Source organism: Periplaneta americana, chromosome 7, assembly GCF_040183065.1.
Source record: "Periplaneta americana isolate PAMFEO1 chromosome 7, P.americana_PAMFEO1_priV1, whole genome shotgun sequence".
NCBI classification, from domain to species: Eukaryota; Metazoa; Arthropoda; class Insecta; order Blattodea; family Blattidae; genus Periplaneta; species Periplaneta americana.
Window position 1 is genome coordinate 65,513,735 of NC_091123.1, and position 17,048 is coordinate 65,530,782.

Genomic DNA, 17,048 nt, shown 5'->3' on the forward strand with positions numbered 1-17,048 from the left:
CTTCTTAATTACCTTCATTATAGGCTCGTTGCATAATGTACTATTCTCAAACTTGGGAAATAGATTTAATAAACAAGCCCAACGGCTAACAAACTTCTGTTCATTTTTCAAAGATTAATTGTTGTATCGTAACAATTGAAGGATTTGTTTTGGAACAGAATAATGGAATCTCTGCCATTATGTTTTCTTGATGTCAACGAACGCTGATGACGCATTTTCAATTATTTCCAATTCTATAGTAATACGCCAGGGATATTCGAACGTGTACGATTTTCAATGAGGAAATGTGTTGATCCCTGCCTTGTCATGAACGATGGTCATATCAAGCACATGTTAAAAGCTCTTCTCCTCCGTGGATATCGGAAACGGCTGGTTTGCGGACTTATGCATATGAGAACTGTTTCTCTTGTTTCACTGTCTTCTACTCAACCCTGCTGTTTGTACCTATAATAAATTATGAAACCTCCTGTATAAATTGAGTATACTTATTTAAGTATTAACTCCACTCCTTTAAGAGAGAAAGCTATATCAACTACTGCGTTTTTAGTGTCGTTAAATAAACAGACTAAAAAAAACAACAATTTGGATGAATTCATAATTTTCTTCACAAATTCTTGAAGTGATCAGATACGTTTTCGTTAATATACAGAAGTGAAAAAGTGAATTTATGGATGGATTTGTAACGAAGCAGGATAAGAGGTTATTGTGAGAAAATGTATTGAGTAATGGTCTTTGTTCGCAATGCTTTGCACTTCGATTGGGTTTGACTTTAAATCTGATTATTATCGCGATTCATACTGTTTACATTACAGCGCGACAGAACTAATATGTAAATGTAATTATTTACATAATAGGCGGCGTTAGTGTGCTTACTTGTCTCAAAGAAAAATATGTGATAGACCTCCCAAATTAAACTGACGCAACTTTGTTTTTATGTATACTTATATTGTCTCTTGTATGACTTGGTCTCTCTGCAGAATTATGGATATTACCATTAATGGTTACTTGGTTGATTATCACCTCTATCGCGGAATTAATTACCCCTAGTGAGAGGATGAAATATGATGATGACCAACGAGAAACGCTGCATTGTTTAGAGCAAATGTCTCGTCTCATTTCATTGTCACAAACCATTCTCTTGGTTTAAATTTATCAAGGAGCTCATTAGGGCCAAATAACGCTACGCTTTTAGCACTCGTGTAGATTGACCTTTACTATGACTAAGCTTTTAGAAGCCATTCATGTTTATAGCTGCCTAACCTGCTAGTAAAGAAGAATTCCTAACAAACACTGTAGTTACCATTAGCGGGATTTTCTGGTCATATTTTATCATGACGGAATGCCATTACAAAATAGAGGACGATCACAATACAGGGAATATACACTGAGGTGTTATGAAAGAGACGAATACCTCTTCACTGCCCGGGATCGAACAATGGATCTCTCGATTTGTAACCTGAAAAACTACTACCAAACCCAATGCGTTTAGCAATTCACAGTTAGAGTAGTTAAAAACTAACACTTACTTTCTCATTATACCTGAAGTTAAGTATAAGAAGATAGAATTGCGAGTCTGCGAAACTTCATTTTGATTCTACATGGCAATAGATAAGCCTAACATCCCTCATGAAAATGAGTGTCACAAAGATAACATGTTACACACAGGCGAGTCAGTAAATTATATTACAAATCAAAATAGCCACCTATATTTTTTAATAACACGCCTGATGCTATCACCGCTAGATGACAGTATTATTCAGGTGACCAGGTATTCGAAGTCTGCACAAGAGGCACAAGCGAAACAAAGAAGCGGCAGTTGCAAGAAGGCGACACCTCTGCACGAATCTACCATTGCCAAGCAGCGTTCCATTGTGCGAATTTTTGGGAAAAGGCCTGGCAGCAATTCATCATTATCATCTTCTTCTTCAAGGTTTAAGCCTTTCGACCTGTTCCGCCTCCATAAAAATTGGTCTCGCCATCTTTTAACCGGTCTTCCTAGTGATCTCCTTCCTCCTGGATTATAATCCATGCCTGCTCTAGCAATACGTGTTGTTGGCATTCTATGCATGTGTTCTTTGCAGTTCTGTTGTTCTGTTGTAATTATTTCTATTAAGTTTATACCTTGTATATTTAGTTCTTTTCTTATATCTTCATTTGTCTTTATATCTAATAAACTATAGCCAGCTACGTATCTCAAAAACTTCATTTCTCCTGCTTCGATTCTTCTTTACGGTGGTCTTTGGTTAGAGTCCAGTATTCACAAGAATACAAGAAAACAGGGATTGCCATGGCTTTACAAAATTTCAATTTCCTTTCGCAACTTTTTACCTGAAGTACGGCGAATTGTACCACAAAAATAGTTAACTATATTTAGTTTATTATCAATTTGAAACTCTTTCCATAAGCTAAGTTATACAGCAACCCAAATATTTTGAATGCATTAACTTTTTCTATTATTTTACCATCTATAACTATTTTTGCTCTAATTGGGTGAGGTCCTATAAAAGCCATTGTTTTTGTTTTATTTATATATATTGTCATGTTAAAACTAGTCGCTGTTTGATTAAACTTGAAAATGTTTTTTTGTAAAGTATTTTCTGGCAGCAAATGATATTCATAAAGGAAAGCTGCCCGTGTAGTTTGAGCATTGCCTGTCACGTTAGATGTCTCAGACGGGTGTTCGTCAACACTCGCTGGAATGTCTTATCCGTGGGTAAGAGACGCTAGCCCGAGGGTGGACTGTGCTGATGACCGTTGATCTAGTCGGTCGGCCAGTGCAGATCGGAGGCAAATGAACAACCGGTTGGGGACTTGATCCGAGTAGAGAGAATGAAGGAGAGGTATGCTAGCCCAGATGAGTATAAAGAGGTGAAATTTTTATTTTTGGTCAACTATTACGATTTTCCGCTTTTATCAACAGTAATCTCACTAGAGGTTTTGATTTATCTAGAGAAAATCAAAACTCGAGTGGGATTTTATTGACTATTACACGAATAGAAGAAAGTATATAAAAATCAGACGAAATAAAGTACTCTAGTACAATAAAATATTCATTGACTTACAGAAATTCTATTTCACTAATGTTAGCTTCACCAAAACGTTTGAACGGACCCGTCATTTTCAGTTGATTGTCTATGCTGTAAACAAATGACGATTGCAAAGCATTCTTTATAGCACCGTAAAGAATTTGAAGTTTTAAATGTTGGCAAACAAAGAAGCAAATGCTAGGGTAGTGATAAAAACAAAAAAATGCTAGGGAAGCGATAAAATTGAACAGATGCTAGGGTAAAGGTAAAAGATAAAGGTATCCCCGTAACATGACATGAAGGCACTTGGGGGGTATGGAGTTAGAGCTCCATGCTTTCCATGACCTCGGCACTAGAATGAGGTGGTGTGGTCGGCACCACGCTCTGACCGCCTTTTACCCTCGGGAAAGACCCGGTACTCAATTTTATAGGAGGCTGAGTGAACCTCGGGGCCGTTCTGAAAGTTTGGCAACGAGAAAAAATCCTGTCACTACCGGGGATCGAACCCCGGATCTTCCAGTCCTTTCGTACCGTTATATTGGTCAAAAGTAGTATGACATAGTAAAAGTGTAATAGTTATAAAAAAATTACTTAAGATCTAAATAACCTTCCAGCAATAGTAGAAGAACACCTCCAAAAAACGATTCTGGAAGGTAGGATGGCAATCATGGAATGGATATCAAGACTCTCTAGAAATGAAAGAAGTAATCGAAAGAAGAGAAGAGTGGTTTCACTGACAAGGCATTGCTTTTAGATGAAAAGAAGGCGAAAGTTTTATTTGTTACAAGTGGGCCTATATGAGCTCACAATAAATGGTTATTTATATTATATGCTTTTTATTTTATTCTTTAACCAATGAACTATGAACGGAATGTAATTGATAACATAACAGGGAAATTTAATTGCGGCGAAACACGTAAAACATAAATGAGAGAATTCGTGTAATTTTCATGGTATCGATTTTTTTAATTACTCCCTTAGTAAAATGAACGGTTCATTGGCTGCCTAGTGAAGCAGATAGAGTTGTAACCAATAAAATGGTCGATGACACGATAGTCCAGCGCCAGGGGGCCACATTTGTGGCAAATAACTACGAGTTAATTACGTTCTAATTTTATTTGTACACAACTTTCATGGCGCACATAGTTACGTCACGTTGACATACTTGTCTGGTTACCGGTACGTCAATAGATCGCTATGTCAACAACTTCACTCCCTCTGAATAAAAATCGGCAGCTCAAACATTGTTAGACTCTACATAGACCTAGGTACTAGTTTAAATTACCGTGTCACAATACACAGGGTCTTCTGTGAAATGCTATCTATCAGACTGTAGGGGAGACTGTTGTACCTTTAAACACTTTTCACATTTTATTTCTTTTTTTTAATTCTGTGAAATAAAAATTTTAAATGAAAAAATGGTTGAAATAATTATTGAAGATTCCTTTACAACCTATGTATTTTCCTGTTTTATAAATATATTATGGGGAGAGAATGGTATTTTTTAAAACTTTTTTACTAAATTTGGTGTAAAATATTAATTTTTTGTATGTAGAGAGCTCATAGCTATGGCAACTCAACCAAATAAAAATATTTTGAAAAAAAAAAATTATTTGGGGGTCCAAATTTGAAAAAAATATACCCAATTCAGGATTGTACTGAAACCGATATATCTAAACCGTTTTTAAAGATAGATTCAAACAGTTTTTTGCAATGTATTTGCAAAAGCATGTTCTACAAACTGTCGGTAACAGAATTTTGATCTTAGTCCCTACGTTTGTAAAATAAACAATTAAAATTGAATGACAATTTTCTGATTTCCTTTCTTGCAAACAAACGGACGTATTTTTAAAATGAAATCAATTAACGAAATTCTGTTACAGAGAAAAGTTTTCTAATAGTCTGAAGAATGTGTGTTCTAAATTTCATGCCTACATCTTTAATAGTTAAGAAATTATATCCATTTTTGTCTGGCAATGTAGCAAAATGTGTGATTTAAAAATCCATAGCGCAGGAAGTTTAAAAATGATGTCTCAACATCCGATAAGGGCACAAATACCCACAAAATGTTATGCAATATATTCCACACATATCAAAGGGTATTTTAAAGAAAAAAAGTCTTGAAAATTTAATTTACCGGAAACAACAATAAAAGTGGGCGAGTGATTTAAAAATCCATAACACAGGACGTTTAAAAATGGCGACTCAACATCCGATAAGGGCACAAATACCCACAAAATGTTATGCTATGCATTCCTCACATATCACAGAGTATTTTAGAGAATTTGTTTTTTTAAATTTACTCATTTTTCACCAAAAAAAATACCATCCTCTCCCCTTGGATGGAAAAAATAAAATGAAGGGATATGTGATGTGTTCAAAGTTACAACAGGTTCATGTGCCTTGGAACATACCCTCTTGTACTCATGGAATATAGGTGGGAATATAGCTGGAAGAACTGATAATCATATTCAAAATGTATTTGCCATCATAAACCAGAGCAGGTTCCTCTGGTTTAGATGTTATTTCCTGGAGGAGCAATAACTCCTTCAACAGCTTTCTTCAAGGCATCCGGATCAATTTGGGGGTCTCTTAACGCCATACTTACTTTGTGACATAATCTTAAAATAAAGGAAAAACAAAAACCGATAGTATCGTGTACTTTGGAACATGTTCCATGGTACAAGATGTTTTGTGTTCAAAGGTACAAGAAGGTGCACGTTTAAACAAATATGGTTCCCAAAACTAGAGATTCGAATAAATCTTGGAAATTAAAATATGTTATTACTCACCAGATGATAGGGAACACACTGTACTTGATAGATACTAACAAATACAATTTGGTTTTGTGTTAGAAAACATATATTAATGAACGAAATGTTCACTTTTTGTTCTAAAAAATTCGTTTGTCCACAGAACTCACACTTTTCAATCAAATCGAAACTACGACCACAGTTACTTAGCGGTTTTCTCTACAATCTACTTCAGTTTGTGTCCTCTAGATAGAAGCAAAAAGTAAAAAACAAAAATGTTCAAAGGTACAACAGTCTCACCTACTTCAGATTATTTACTTCATTTCATTATTCTTCACTGTACTTTCATCTCAAGTTTCCTCGAAATCAAATTGTACTTTATTTTTAAATTTATCATTGTTCCGTATTCTCTCCGCAAATCACATTGTATCTTATTTTTAAGTTAACCTCTGCTTTGTATTCTGGATCCTAGTGGTCAGCCGTAGATGTCGGCCAGATGTCCCTAATTGTGGAATTAGCAGTAGTAGATTTTTTATATACTTAGTATATTTTGTATATTATTGTTACAGACACTGTCATAAGTAATTTCGATTTTGGAATAAAATTTTAGTTGGAATATAATGTGACAAGAAATTAATCTAACTTTCAAAGTAAAGGTCATTGGATTCTACGGTCTTGAGCCACGGTTTATTATCACGTGACGGTAGTAGTTTCTGGTTTTTGATGCGAAGAATTCTGTGATACTCATTTCAACGGTTTACAAGTTTTGGAAATTTCTTCCTCGCAGAAAGTGAGTTATGGATCGAAACAGATGGTAATCTGAAGGAGCAAGATCAGGGCTGTATGTCGGATGCGGTAGCAGTTCGATTCCTCCGAATTCCTTAAATTTTTTCCATGGTTGTTCGAGTGGTGTGGAGTCTCACCAGCGAATAGGGATTATATAGAATGGACAATGAGCGAATTTTCCTGTTTTGTTTTTCTGTGCGCCGACGTTTAGTTCCACTTTCAAATGCTAGAGGTTAGTGTAATCGAGATCACGCTAAGAGTTTCTCGATAATAATTGAATATAGGAGTTAAAACACGGGATCCAAACATCGTCTATCTTGTTGCATAATCCAGTAACAGCTTTGCTACCAATAAATTCAAGTTAACAGCTTATTTCTCAGTGATAAACTGTAATAATAATGTTTATGTTTTATATATAATAAATTATAATATAAAATAATACAATACATTATAAAATTATTATCAAATTCGTTTAATATTTGTATACAATATAACAGACATGTGGTTTTACTTCTCATAGGAGTGCTGTTTTTTCCATTTTCAGTGCTATCAAATCATTACATAATTTTTATTGTTAGTAATGTAAACCGTCTCAACCCTCATTATAAAGGAAGTCTAGAGTCTAGACATTACACATAATGACGGATTTATTATTTCATCGGTACAATTTATTTCATTTGAGTACATAATGTACCTAGATGTATTAAATGTATGTCTGTTATATTCCGTTGTGTCGACTACTAGCTGGTGTGATGTCAGCGCCAACTATAGGGAAAAAGCAGGATCTCACGCTCCAGCTTGTTTGAAAGTCATTGAAATCAGTCCTGATACATCAAAGGTACCGACGCGAAGTGTCCATACCTCTAATTCCCTATACGCTGGTCTCACATTCTCCTGTATTACAAGAGAATTCTATTTGGATTGACTAATGACGGGTGTTCTGAATGTTGAGAATAAAGATCTGCATTGACTGCACGTACGCTTGGAACAAATTCCCAGTGAACAACACCTTCAAAATTCCAGGACACACAAGACATAACATTACTATGAATCGAACTGATTTTAAAAACGACTTCGGAAGCTGACGGCGATCGAGCCACTGTTTTGAGGTGTCAGAATTGAGATAATATTTAAATGTTTCATGACATGTTACAACTCTTCTGATAAATCCATGAGATTAGCGAGAAGGTAACGAAAGATATCCACTCTGCGTTAAGTCTGTTCAGGTGTCATTTCATAAGGTATAGATCCACAATTTCTGATGGCTTCCTAAGAATCTTAATGTGGCGATATATTGTGATAATCGACGAATATTTCGAGCAGCGACAGCGTCTTTATAATCTTGTATCCAGTAGTGCTTTAGAATAACTCTAATCTCAAACTTTATCACCTCCATTTTATATTCTTTGCATTAACAATTGATGATTGTTATATACTCATAATACGTAATAATAACCATGACGTCTTGTAAATTGCAATGCGCAACTAAAAAGTCACTAAAACCTTACAAAACACCAAAATTAAAAAACCGACATAACTTAAAAGATAATCAAATATTATTTTTCTTCGGAATATGTATTATATGTCTTTCTCGTGTTAAATTCTATCGTACCTGGTTAACATGTTTCTGCTGTTAACCAGGTACGATAGAATTTAACACGAGAAAGACATATAATATATATTCCGAAGTGATATAGTGTTAAAAGTTGTGTAATCAAGATGTATTATTTTTCATTATAAACCATTAAGGACCGGTTTTACCAGAATACTTTATATTAAAACTTACGAAATTTTTATACCAATTTAACAAAGAATTTGACAAAAAACTTTTTCATGGACAGTTGTTGAGTTTAATAATTTGTGAAACTATTCGTTAAGACGAACATAAGAATTTACCACAGAGATTAACTGGAGCTCGTTATCAGGACTTTCTTATTAACGTATTGCCTACCTTGCTGGAGTTTGTGCCATGTCAGCAAAGACTACAGATGTGGTTCATGCATAATGACACACCAGCCTTTTTTTTTTTCGCAATGAGCGTGAACACCTGACGCTGACATTTCAGGACCGTTGGATTGATTGGGGAGGCCCCACACCTTGGTCTACACTTTCTTCAAATCTAAATCCCCTAGACTTTTGGTTATCAAGAACAACCAAGTCCATTTCAAATAGTGTGCGATTCCCTACGCCGAAGGGCAGAGGAATGCATTGTCATGAATGGACATCACATTGACCACCTTCTATGAACAAGTGTTTAGATTTCAGAAAGTATGTGTTGTAGGACCCATGTTTATTAGACTTTTTTTCTTGGTTTGATGTATACTAGCATCTCCTAAAATATTAGATACTTTTTTTTTAACACCCTGCATTTGACTACCAATTCCACTGTCAAAGACTTTTCTATATTAGCAAAACTGGATCCACCATTCCTTTTCATGCCGTCACTTTCGCTGTCTATTTTCCATGATCATGATAATTGCCAGAGTGATCTTAATTTGCACTAGTTTTCTCTTTGTGAAGTGGGCGAAACGCGCTCAGAAAATCTTTGTTTCTGGCATGGCCTTTCTGATCCACACTACCCGTATTCCCAATTTTCGCGAGAGTTCCAACCACCGTGGCAAGAAATAACAAATTGTTAGTTTACAATGTTAACATCTAACAAAAAATCGTTGGTAGCACCCAAATACATGAAAGAATTTAATACAAGTGTTAAACATTTGTGGTGAAACCGTTCCTATAACTTATGATAAGAGAAATTATGGTAATGAATAGGTATATTAGCGACCAAGTACAGAAACGGCATTTCATTCAGTATGGTCACAAAGCTAGGACGACCAAAATACTGTATAATTGGAAGGATGGAAGCCATTCAGCAAAGGGGACGTAAAAGAAGAAAATTGCTCGGATAAAGTGAAACAGAAAATGGAGGCGAAGAAACAGAGAAAGTTATATTACTTCCGCAAATATATTAAGTTACGCTGCCAAATTGACAATGTAGTTTGAAGCCAGTCTGTTTTGTGGCTTGTTTTCCAGCGAGTAATTTGAAGAATTTTGAAAACATTTTTATAGATAATTGTTATATTTTAGTCCGGTCTTTCTACTGGTCTTCTTCCTGTTGGAGTTTCTCTAAACTTCTGTTCAATTTTTCCTTCTTCTGAATCTATGATAAATTGGCGGGTTAATTGATGCGGGGTGTCACTTCTATTTATACAACTCTATTCTTAACAATTCTGAGTATCTCTTACGAGTTATCAAAATATCACAATTTTAGGATGCCTAGTATTCTTCCTCCTCCTGAAATTACTTCTACATACTTCTCAATAATCCTTTATTATATCTTACAATACATCGAATACATATAAGGCGTCTAGCCTTCAGTCACTGAATGATGTTTTTAAAATGTATCACAAAATTAATTTTTAAAATTTCTGCATTCCCCTGTATGCTGTAAGTAGTACTTCAAAATTTTTCTGTAATGTTTTCTTTTCAAACGGTCTCAAATTTTCCATTTCTAACCTTCGTGATGTTAAAATTTCTTAATTATAGATTTATAAATGTGGATCTTTGTGCTTCTGGAAATTATTTTATTATCTGTGCATTTCGAACTGACGTATCAAGATCAAGTACAAATTTATAGAAGTACAAACCACGCTCGAGTCACTGAACTGAAAACTGTGAACTGAAGCACTGGTACTTGAAGGGTTCAGAACCGTAATGGGCCAAGCGCCATATATAAAAAATGAGAAAATAAGGGTTAACATTATGTGATTATCATAATTTAATGAAATTTACATCAAATAATATAAAGTATGCACATTAAAATAAAATGATATGTCAATATTCATTAAACTATGGTACTAATTTAACTTTAAACCTTGCTCACTTTAGTTGAGGAGAATGGTACAGGATTGGGGTAAGCACTCGTGGCAAATGCAGTCCATTGCTCGACCTTGAGCCGCCAGTTCGAAATACACAGATAATAGTCTATGAAATATGCTTTATCTTGATCTCATTCGTAGCTCAAAAGGCACAACACTGGCTTACGTCGACTGCGGACCAGGATTCGAATCCAGGTATTGGCCGGGTCGTATTTGTAGTGGAGAAAGCCAACGTTTCTGGAAGTTTCCCCCGGGTTCTTCTGTTTCCTTCCACCATTTCACTGCCACTCTCCATTTCAGTACCCATTATCATGATTAAAATAGTATTACACAAAACGGTGCCGTGTAGCGGGTAGTGTTGTGACTGGCCCAAACGAATCAGACTGTATTATGCATATGTGAGACATCCACCAAGCGATTCTTGTGGAAAAACTATCGTAAACAATTTTGTAGGACATTACTGAGTTTCTCAGTTCATGACAAAACAACATACCGATTAGTGAGCTAATTTTGTTCAAGTGGTTTTGTGTCAGATAAATAAGCCGAATTGAAAATGACGTATGTCATAGTCACTCGCGGCAGATTGACTGCACCACACCGTCAATGTCAAATTTTGCTTATTTAATGACCCATTATCTCAGAACCTACAGCAGATATCGTACTGAAATTTTCACAGGATAAAGGTACAAGGCTTCTAAACAAACCAACTGAGATTTATAAAAAGAATACAAGTTTTTTTAACATTGTTGATTTTATTTTGTTATTATTTGTGTAAACTATTATTTCTCATCAAACAATAGACATGGTGTATCACTTTCACTCACCTTATTTAATTTTAATGGTTACTTAAAGTCTATTTAATTGACACTTAAAATGATAATGAATTTCATCAACACAAATTGAGCTTTAAGCTCTCATTAAACTACATTTAATTTAATTGGTCAATATTTGGTAATTTAAATGATTAATCCTACATTTACGACAATAATTTTCATCATAGCAAGGACAATGATGGACTTGATATTTGAAAATGATAATTCTCACCAAGACGAAACAGAATCATTTTCAAAAGAGAAGACTATTTTTAATATAAACGACGAAAAAGTTTAGTCTAAACAAGACATAAGCATTGTATATTTTGATTAGTACAGAAGGTGATTTTGAATGTACAACTGATAGTTAAGTACTTCTTACTATTATCTAAATAATACATTTATTAAAGAAGCGTTTACTCAATCTTGGGTTGTCTAAAATACGGCAACTAAAGTAATATGTATAACTGTATCATGTAAGCCTAATATTACATTTGAAGGCATTGTAAAAGCGCAAATCCATGAAGTCTTCCAATTTTCCTTGTTGCGTGATATTCCTTGCATCTGTTTTTATATTATCTCGTTTTTCCTCAATATTACTGAAGACAGTGGGATGAGATTTTTTTGCATTGAAATCTCTTTGTATTGTTTCCAACCTTTCTTCTAAAGTCTGCCCATCCGTCTTTTTGTTTTCGATGATTTTAATATGTTTTAAGGTTACCTTGTTAATGATGGCGTAGTAATATAACAAATGAACTAACTATAAAAAATATTTCTTACATTAACAAGGCACATCGGCTTCGAAATTACGATTTTACTATGATTCCAAAAACTACGTTTTCTTAATACGAAATTAAATTAATTGACTTTATTTTAAATGCGTATTAGTTTGGTGAAATGTAAATGAACTACATATGATTTAACTTCCGTATTTAAGTAAAGATTAATTTTTTGGTCCTACAGAATATATCTGTTTTGGTAACAATGGTTATTAGAGGAGAAAAATCATTGTTCCTTATTTAAGTTAAATTACAATTAGTTAATTGTGGATTAGTAATATGTTAGTAAAATCGGACCTTAGTGTGCGTCAATTTCATTATTGTATGGTTGTCAACAAATGTTTATAAAATTTCATCCCTCTATTATTTATGGTTCTTAAGGAAATAGGGCATTTGCATAAAAATAACAAAATAAAGTCAATATTATTTTAAAAATTTGTATCTTTTATTACAACTGGAATTTCTTGATAAAAGTGCGTCAGTTTGCTCAGAAACCTTGTATTTTATCAACATTGTATCAATCTTATATATATTTTTTTTCTAGGGAAAATCAAAACTCGAGTGGGATTTAATTGACTATTACACGATTAGAAGAAAGTATATAAAGATTAGAAGAAATAAAGTACTCTAATACAATAAAATATTAAATGACTTACTGAAATTCTATTTCACTAATGTTATTTTCACCAAAACGTTCGAACGGACCTACTATTTTCAGTTGATTGTCTATGCTGTAAACAAATGACGATCGCAAAGCATGTTTTATAGTACCACAAAGAATTTGAAGTTTGAAATGTTGGCAAACAAAGAAACAAATGCTAGGAGGTGATAAAGACGAGAGAAAATATATAAAGATTAGAAGAAATAAAGTATCCTAATACAATTAAATAGATATTAATTGAGGGGCTGAGTGCAAGAAGGGCATTTTAGAGGATGTACCCTTTTGAATAAAACGCGTTATTTGTTCTCTGATCTGTTATGCATATGATCGCCAAGTTGTAGTTCAATACTGTAACCAAAGAGGTCAGGAGTACCCAAAATGTAAAGGTGTGCATAGATCACATTATTACGGTTTGAATATTCAACATCAATTTTCTCAAAAGTTGCATTTGAGAGAAGTGCCTTTCTTTCACCCAACCCTTCAATTGATTTACTAAAATTCTATTTCACTAATGTTACCATTACCAAAATGTTTGAACGGAGCCGCCATTTTCAGTCGATTATGCGTAAAGAATTTGCAGATTGAAATGTTAGCAAACAAAGAAACAAATGGTAGGAAGGTGATACAAACAGGAGAAAGTATATAAAGATTAGAATAAATAAAGTACTATAATACAGTAAAATAGATATTAATTGACTTACTAAAATTCTATTTCACTAATGTTACCTTCACCAAAATGTTTGAACTGAGCTGCCATTTTCAGTCGATTATCTATGCGGGAAACAAATTACGATCACAAAGCACGTTTTATAGAGCCGTAAAGAATTTTCAGTTTGAAATGTTGGAAAACAAAGAAACAAATGCTATGGTAGTGATAAAGACAAACAAATGCTAGGGAAGCGATAAAATTGTGCGATAAGCAGCCATGATTGGTTAAAAGACGTCCTTTCGTACCGTTTTATTGGTCAAAAGTAGTATGACGTAGTAAAAGTGTAATAGTCCTGTAAAATTTTCATAATGATATCTTCAATAGTTCCTGAGATAATGAGTCATTAAATAAGAAATTTAACACTAGCGCCATGGCGATACAGGAAAGTTAATCTCCGCTTGAACGAAACTAGCGTCCAATTTTGGCTATTCCTCGAAGGTCATGTGCCAGCACGCGATTGTATAAACAAGCTCATCCTGTCGAGTAAGAAAGTCACTTAAAATGGATGAATTTCTTAAAATGTCTTGTGAAAATCTTCATTCGGTTCCTGACATTATATTCCCAAGCGAGGCGTGCTTATAGCTAAGGAAGTCGTCGTTATTTCGAGCTTCTACTGCAAACAACAGTTATACACTTTTAATCCAGAAATAGGATTACAAATTACAGACACATGGGTCGCCGCTATGGCAGAGTCCGACCGTATGAGAGGCTCAAGCCCGCGCTGGGCCTTCCGATAGACCAAATAATCCCAAGTAATTCCAGCACGTTCTATATCGCAAGCACTTTCTGGTTTCTGTATTGAATTTCAATACTGCCAACAAATGTGACATTTGAATGACAATTTACGATGAAGATAGTAAGATGGACTCCATCTATACTGAGGATCACGGAATAGTAATTCCTAAAAGGTTAATATGGCCGTCTCTTCAATGTTGCCAACTAATACCAGATATCACCAAAGAGACTAAAGTTATAATGAAATAATAATAATAATAATAATAATAATAATAATAAACAATACTAATATAGTATTAACAATGGCAATGTCTTGCTTATTTACTTATTTACCACATCTCATCTTTATGTTGACAGATGGTTTCTAAATTATCCAATAATTTGTAAATGGTAGCCTATATATTTTCCTCCTGGACCTCTCGTACATTATGTTGGTAATTAGTAGGACTCGAAAGTTGATGACCTAAAAACCACATAAAAATTACCTACGAAATGTCCTTAAATTTCTGAATATATGACATTAAAATTAAAAAAAAAAAAAAAAAAAATGACCACGGCAAGATATTAAAAAATAGTATACTTTCATCTACGGAAAATACATTGTCACCAAAGTCAGTCACTAACTGTCGCAAAAAAGACTTTGTCTGCTTTGTTTTCCTTTCGGCATTTTTACGTCTTCGCTTATGAGATACAATATGCTGACTGCGGGCACTGCGGTTGCAGCATTTGTTCTGTTGCATTGAATGGGGGGAAACACGTAAACCACGTGATCAGGAGTCAAGGCTGATGCAACCATAAAGAAAATTCCTGTAAGACGCAATCGAATTGCTTAAGCAATCTGTAATAAGTTCTCGAATATAGACTACGACTACTGCGTAAAAAATCCGTTCATAAGGAGAAAAGGGCAAAAATGCAACAAAAAGTAAAACATTTCCTAAAAGATGATCATTAGACAATAAAAGGCCGAAAATGCAAAATAATGCAAAAAAAAAAAAAAAAAAAAAAAAAAAAAAGGAAGGCTATATTGGTTCGTGTTGAAGTGAAATGCGTTTGTATTGCATTATGCATTGTCTGTGATGTCTCAGAAAAAAAAGATGATATTTCATCAATTTCCGAGCCATAGTAATTGGTATGATCTAACATTAAAATGTATTTTGTCTGACAACATAAAATTCCTTGCTTTAACTAAACAGTTTATGATTTACGAGACCTAACCTAAAAAAATGTATTTTGTTTGATCACGTTAAATGATCATAATTAGTACGAATTCCAAAAATAGAATACCACTTTGAAATGTTTACTCTACTTAAAAAACCGGTGCACACTCCTAAGTCGCTACCATGCTATTTTCTCTCTTGGACATTTTAATAAAAATCTGAGCACTAAGAAATATATTTCTGTCCACGTGTATGTTTCATATCAAATAGGCCTGAGTCTATAAGTCATACATTATTTAATTACACTTACCTGAATATAGGCCTACTGTTGAATTGAAATCACAACACAACTGAATTATGTATTGATACTAATATTAATACCGACATGACTAATTAATTATTAATTACGTTCAAATTTCACAAGACTAATTACTTCCATTTTATCAGATTCCTTCTATTGGTAAGATGAATGACCACGGCCAGCGTTGTGGAAAAATTCAATTGAGGAGGGTTTCATCAAGATCATTGTTGTACAGGAACGGTACGACACCATTAATATACTGAAGAACGCCGTGCGACGTGCTTTACAACAGATTACACCAGCAATGCTGAGGCGAATGTCACACCAAACCTGACGACGCATTATTTTGTGTGAGGAAAATTATGGGGGACATACTGACCATTTGCACACTTAGAACACACAGTTAGTGTAAAGTGGATGTTTATCTGCATTATGACCGGAACTGAATAAATAGTGTGGGGGTGGGTAACGGGAATTTGTGCATATCCTGTAGAGACGGAAAACGTAGATAATATTATGCTTGAAATGAAAACAAATCAAGAAATGTATTTAGTAAGAATTAATTAGCAAGAACTCAGAATGAAAGTTGCGAATGTTAACTTGATAACAAAATAGAGTAAACTGAGAAACAAATTAATTAAAATGAAGTACTGGTACCACAAATCCACAATATAATTATTTAAAATATACAGTATGTTAAGGGGAGAGGACGGTATTTTCTGGTAAAACTGAGTAAATTAAAAAAAATAATTCTTTAAAATACTCTGTGATAGGTGGAATACATTGCACAACATTTTGTGGGTATTTATGCCCTTATCGGATGTTGAGACACTATCTTTAAACCTTCTGCGCTCTGGGTTTTTAAATCACACGCACATTTGATTGTTGTTTCCGGTAACTTCATTTTTTGGTACATTGTCAGACAAAAATGGACATAATTTCCGAACTATTAAAGATATATGCATGAAATTTGTAACACACATTCTCTAGATTACTAGGAAACGTTTCACTGTGACAGAATGTTGCTAATTAATTTCATTTTAAAAATATGCCTGCCTGTATGCGAAACAAGGAAATTAAAAAAACAGTTCTTAAATTTTAATTGTATATTTTACTAATGTAGGGACTAATATAAAAATTCTGTTGTAGACAGCTTGTAGACCATGCTTTTACAAGTAAAATGTGTAATCTGTTTGAATTTATCTTTAAAAATGGCATAGATATATCGGTTTTAGTAAAATCCTGCACTGAGAATACTTTTTTTTTTCAAATCTGGGCCACCAAATGTTTTTTTCAAGATATTTATATTTAATTGAGTTGCTATACCCACGAGCTCTATACATACAAAAAATTAAAATTTTACACCAAATAGGTAAAAAGTTTTACAAAATACCGTCCTCTGCCCTTAAATACAACATATTTATGTTAATTTAAACTATGTATTCTAAATA

The 17,048-nt window shown here is 33.9% G+C and overlaps 2 protein-coding genes across 3 annotated transcripts in view; one reads left to right on the plus strand and one right to left on the minus strand.

Annotated features, from left to right (window-relative positions):
* The window catches only part of LOC138703169 (alpha-1A adrenergic receptor-like), an 885,279-nt gene that overhangs the window by 254,114 nt on the left and 614,117 nt on the right, over window positions 1-17,048 (minus strand). The window lies entirely within an intron of this gene.
* LOC138703168 (glucose dehydrogenase [FAD, quinone]-like) overlaps window positions 1-17,048 on the plus strand; it is a 190,593-nt gene that overhangs the window by 120,239 nt on the left and 53,306 nt on the right. The window lies entirely within an intron of this gene.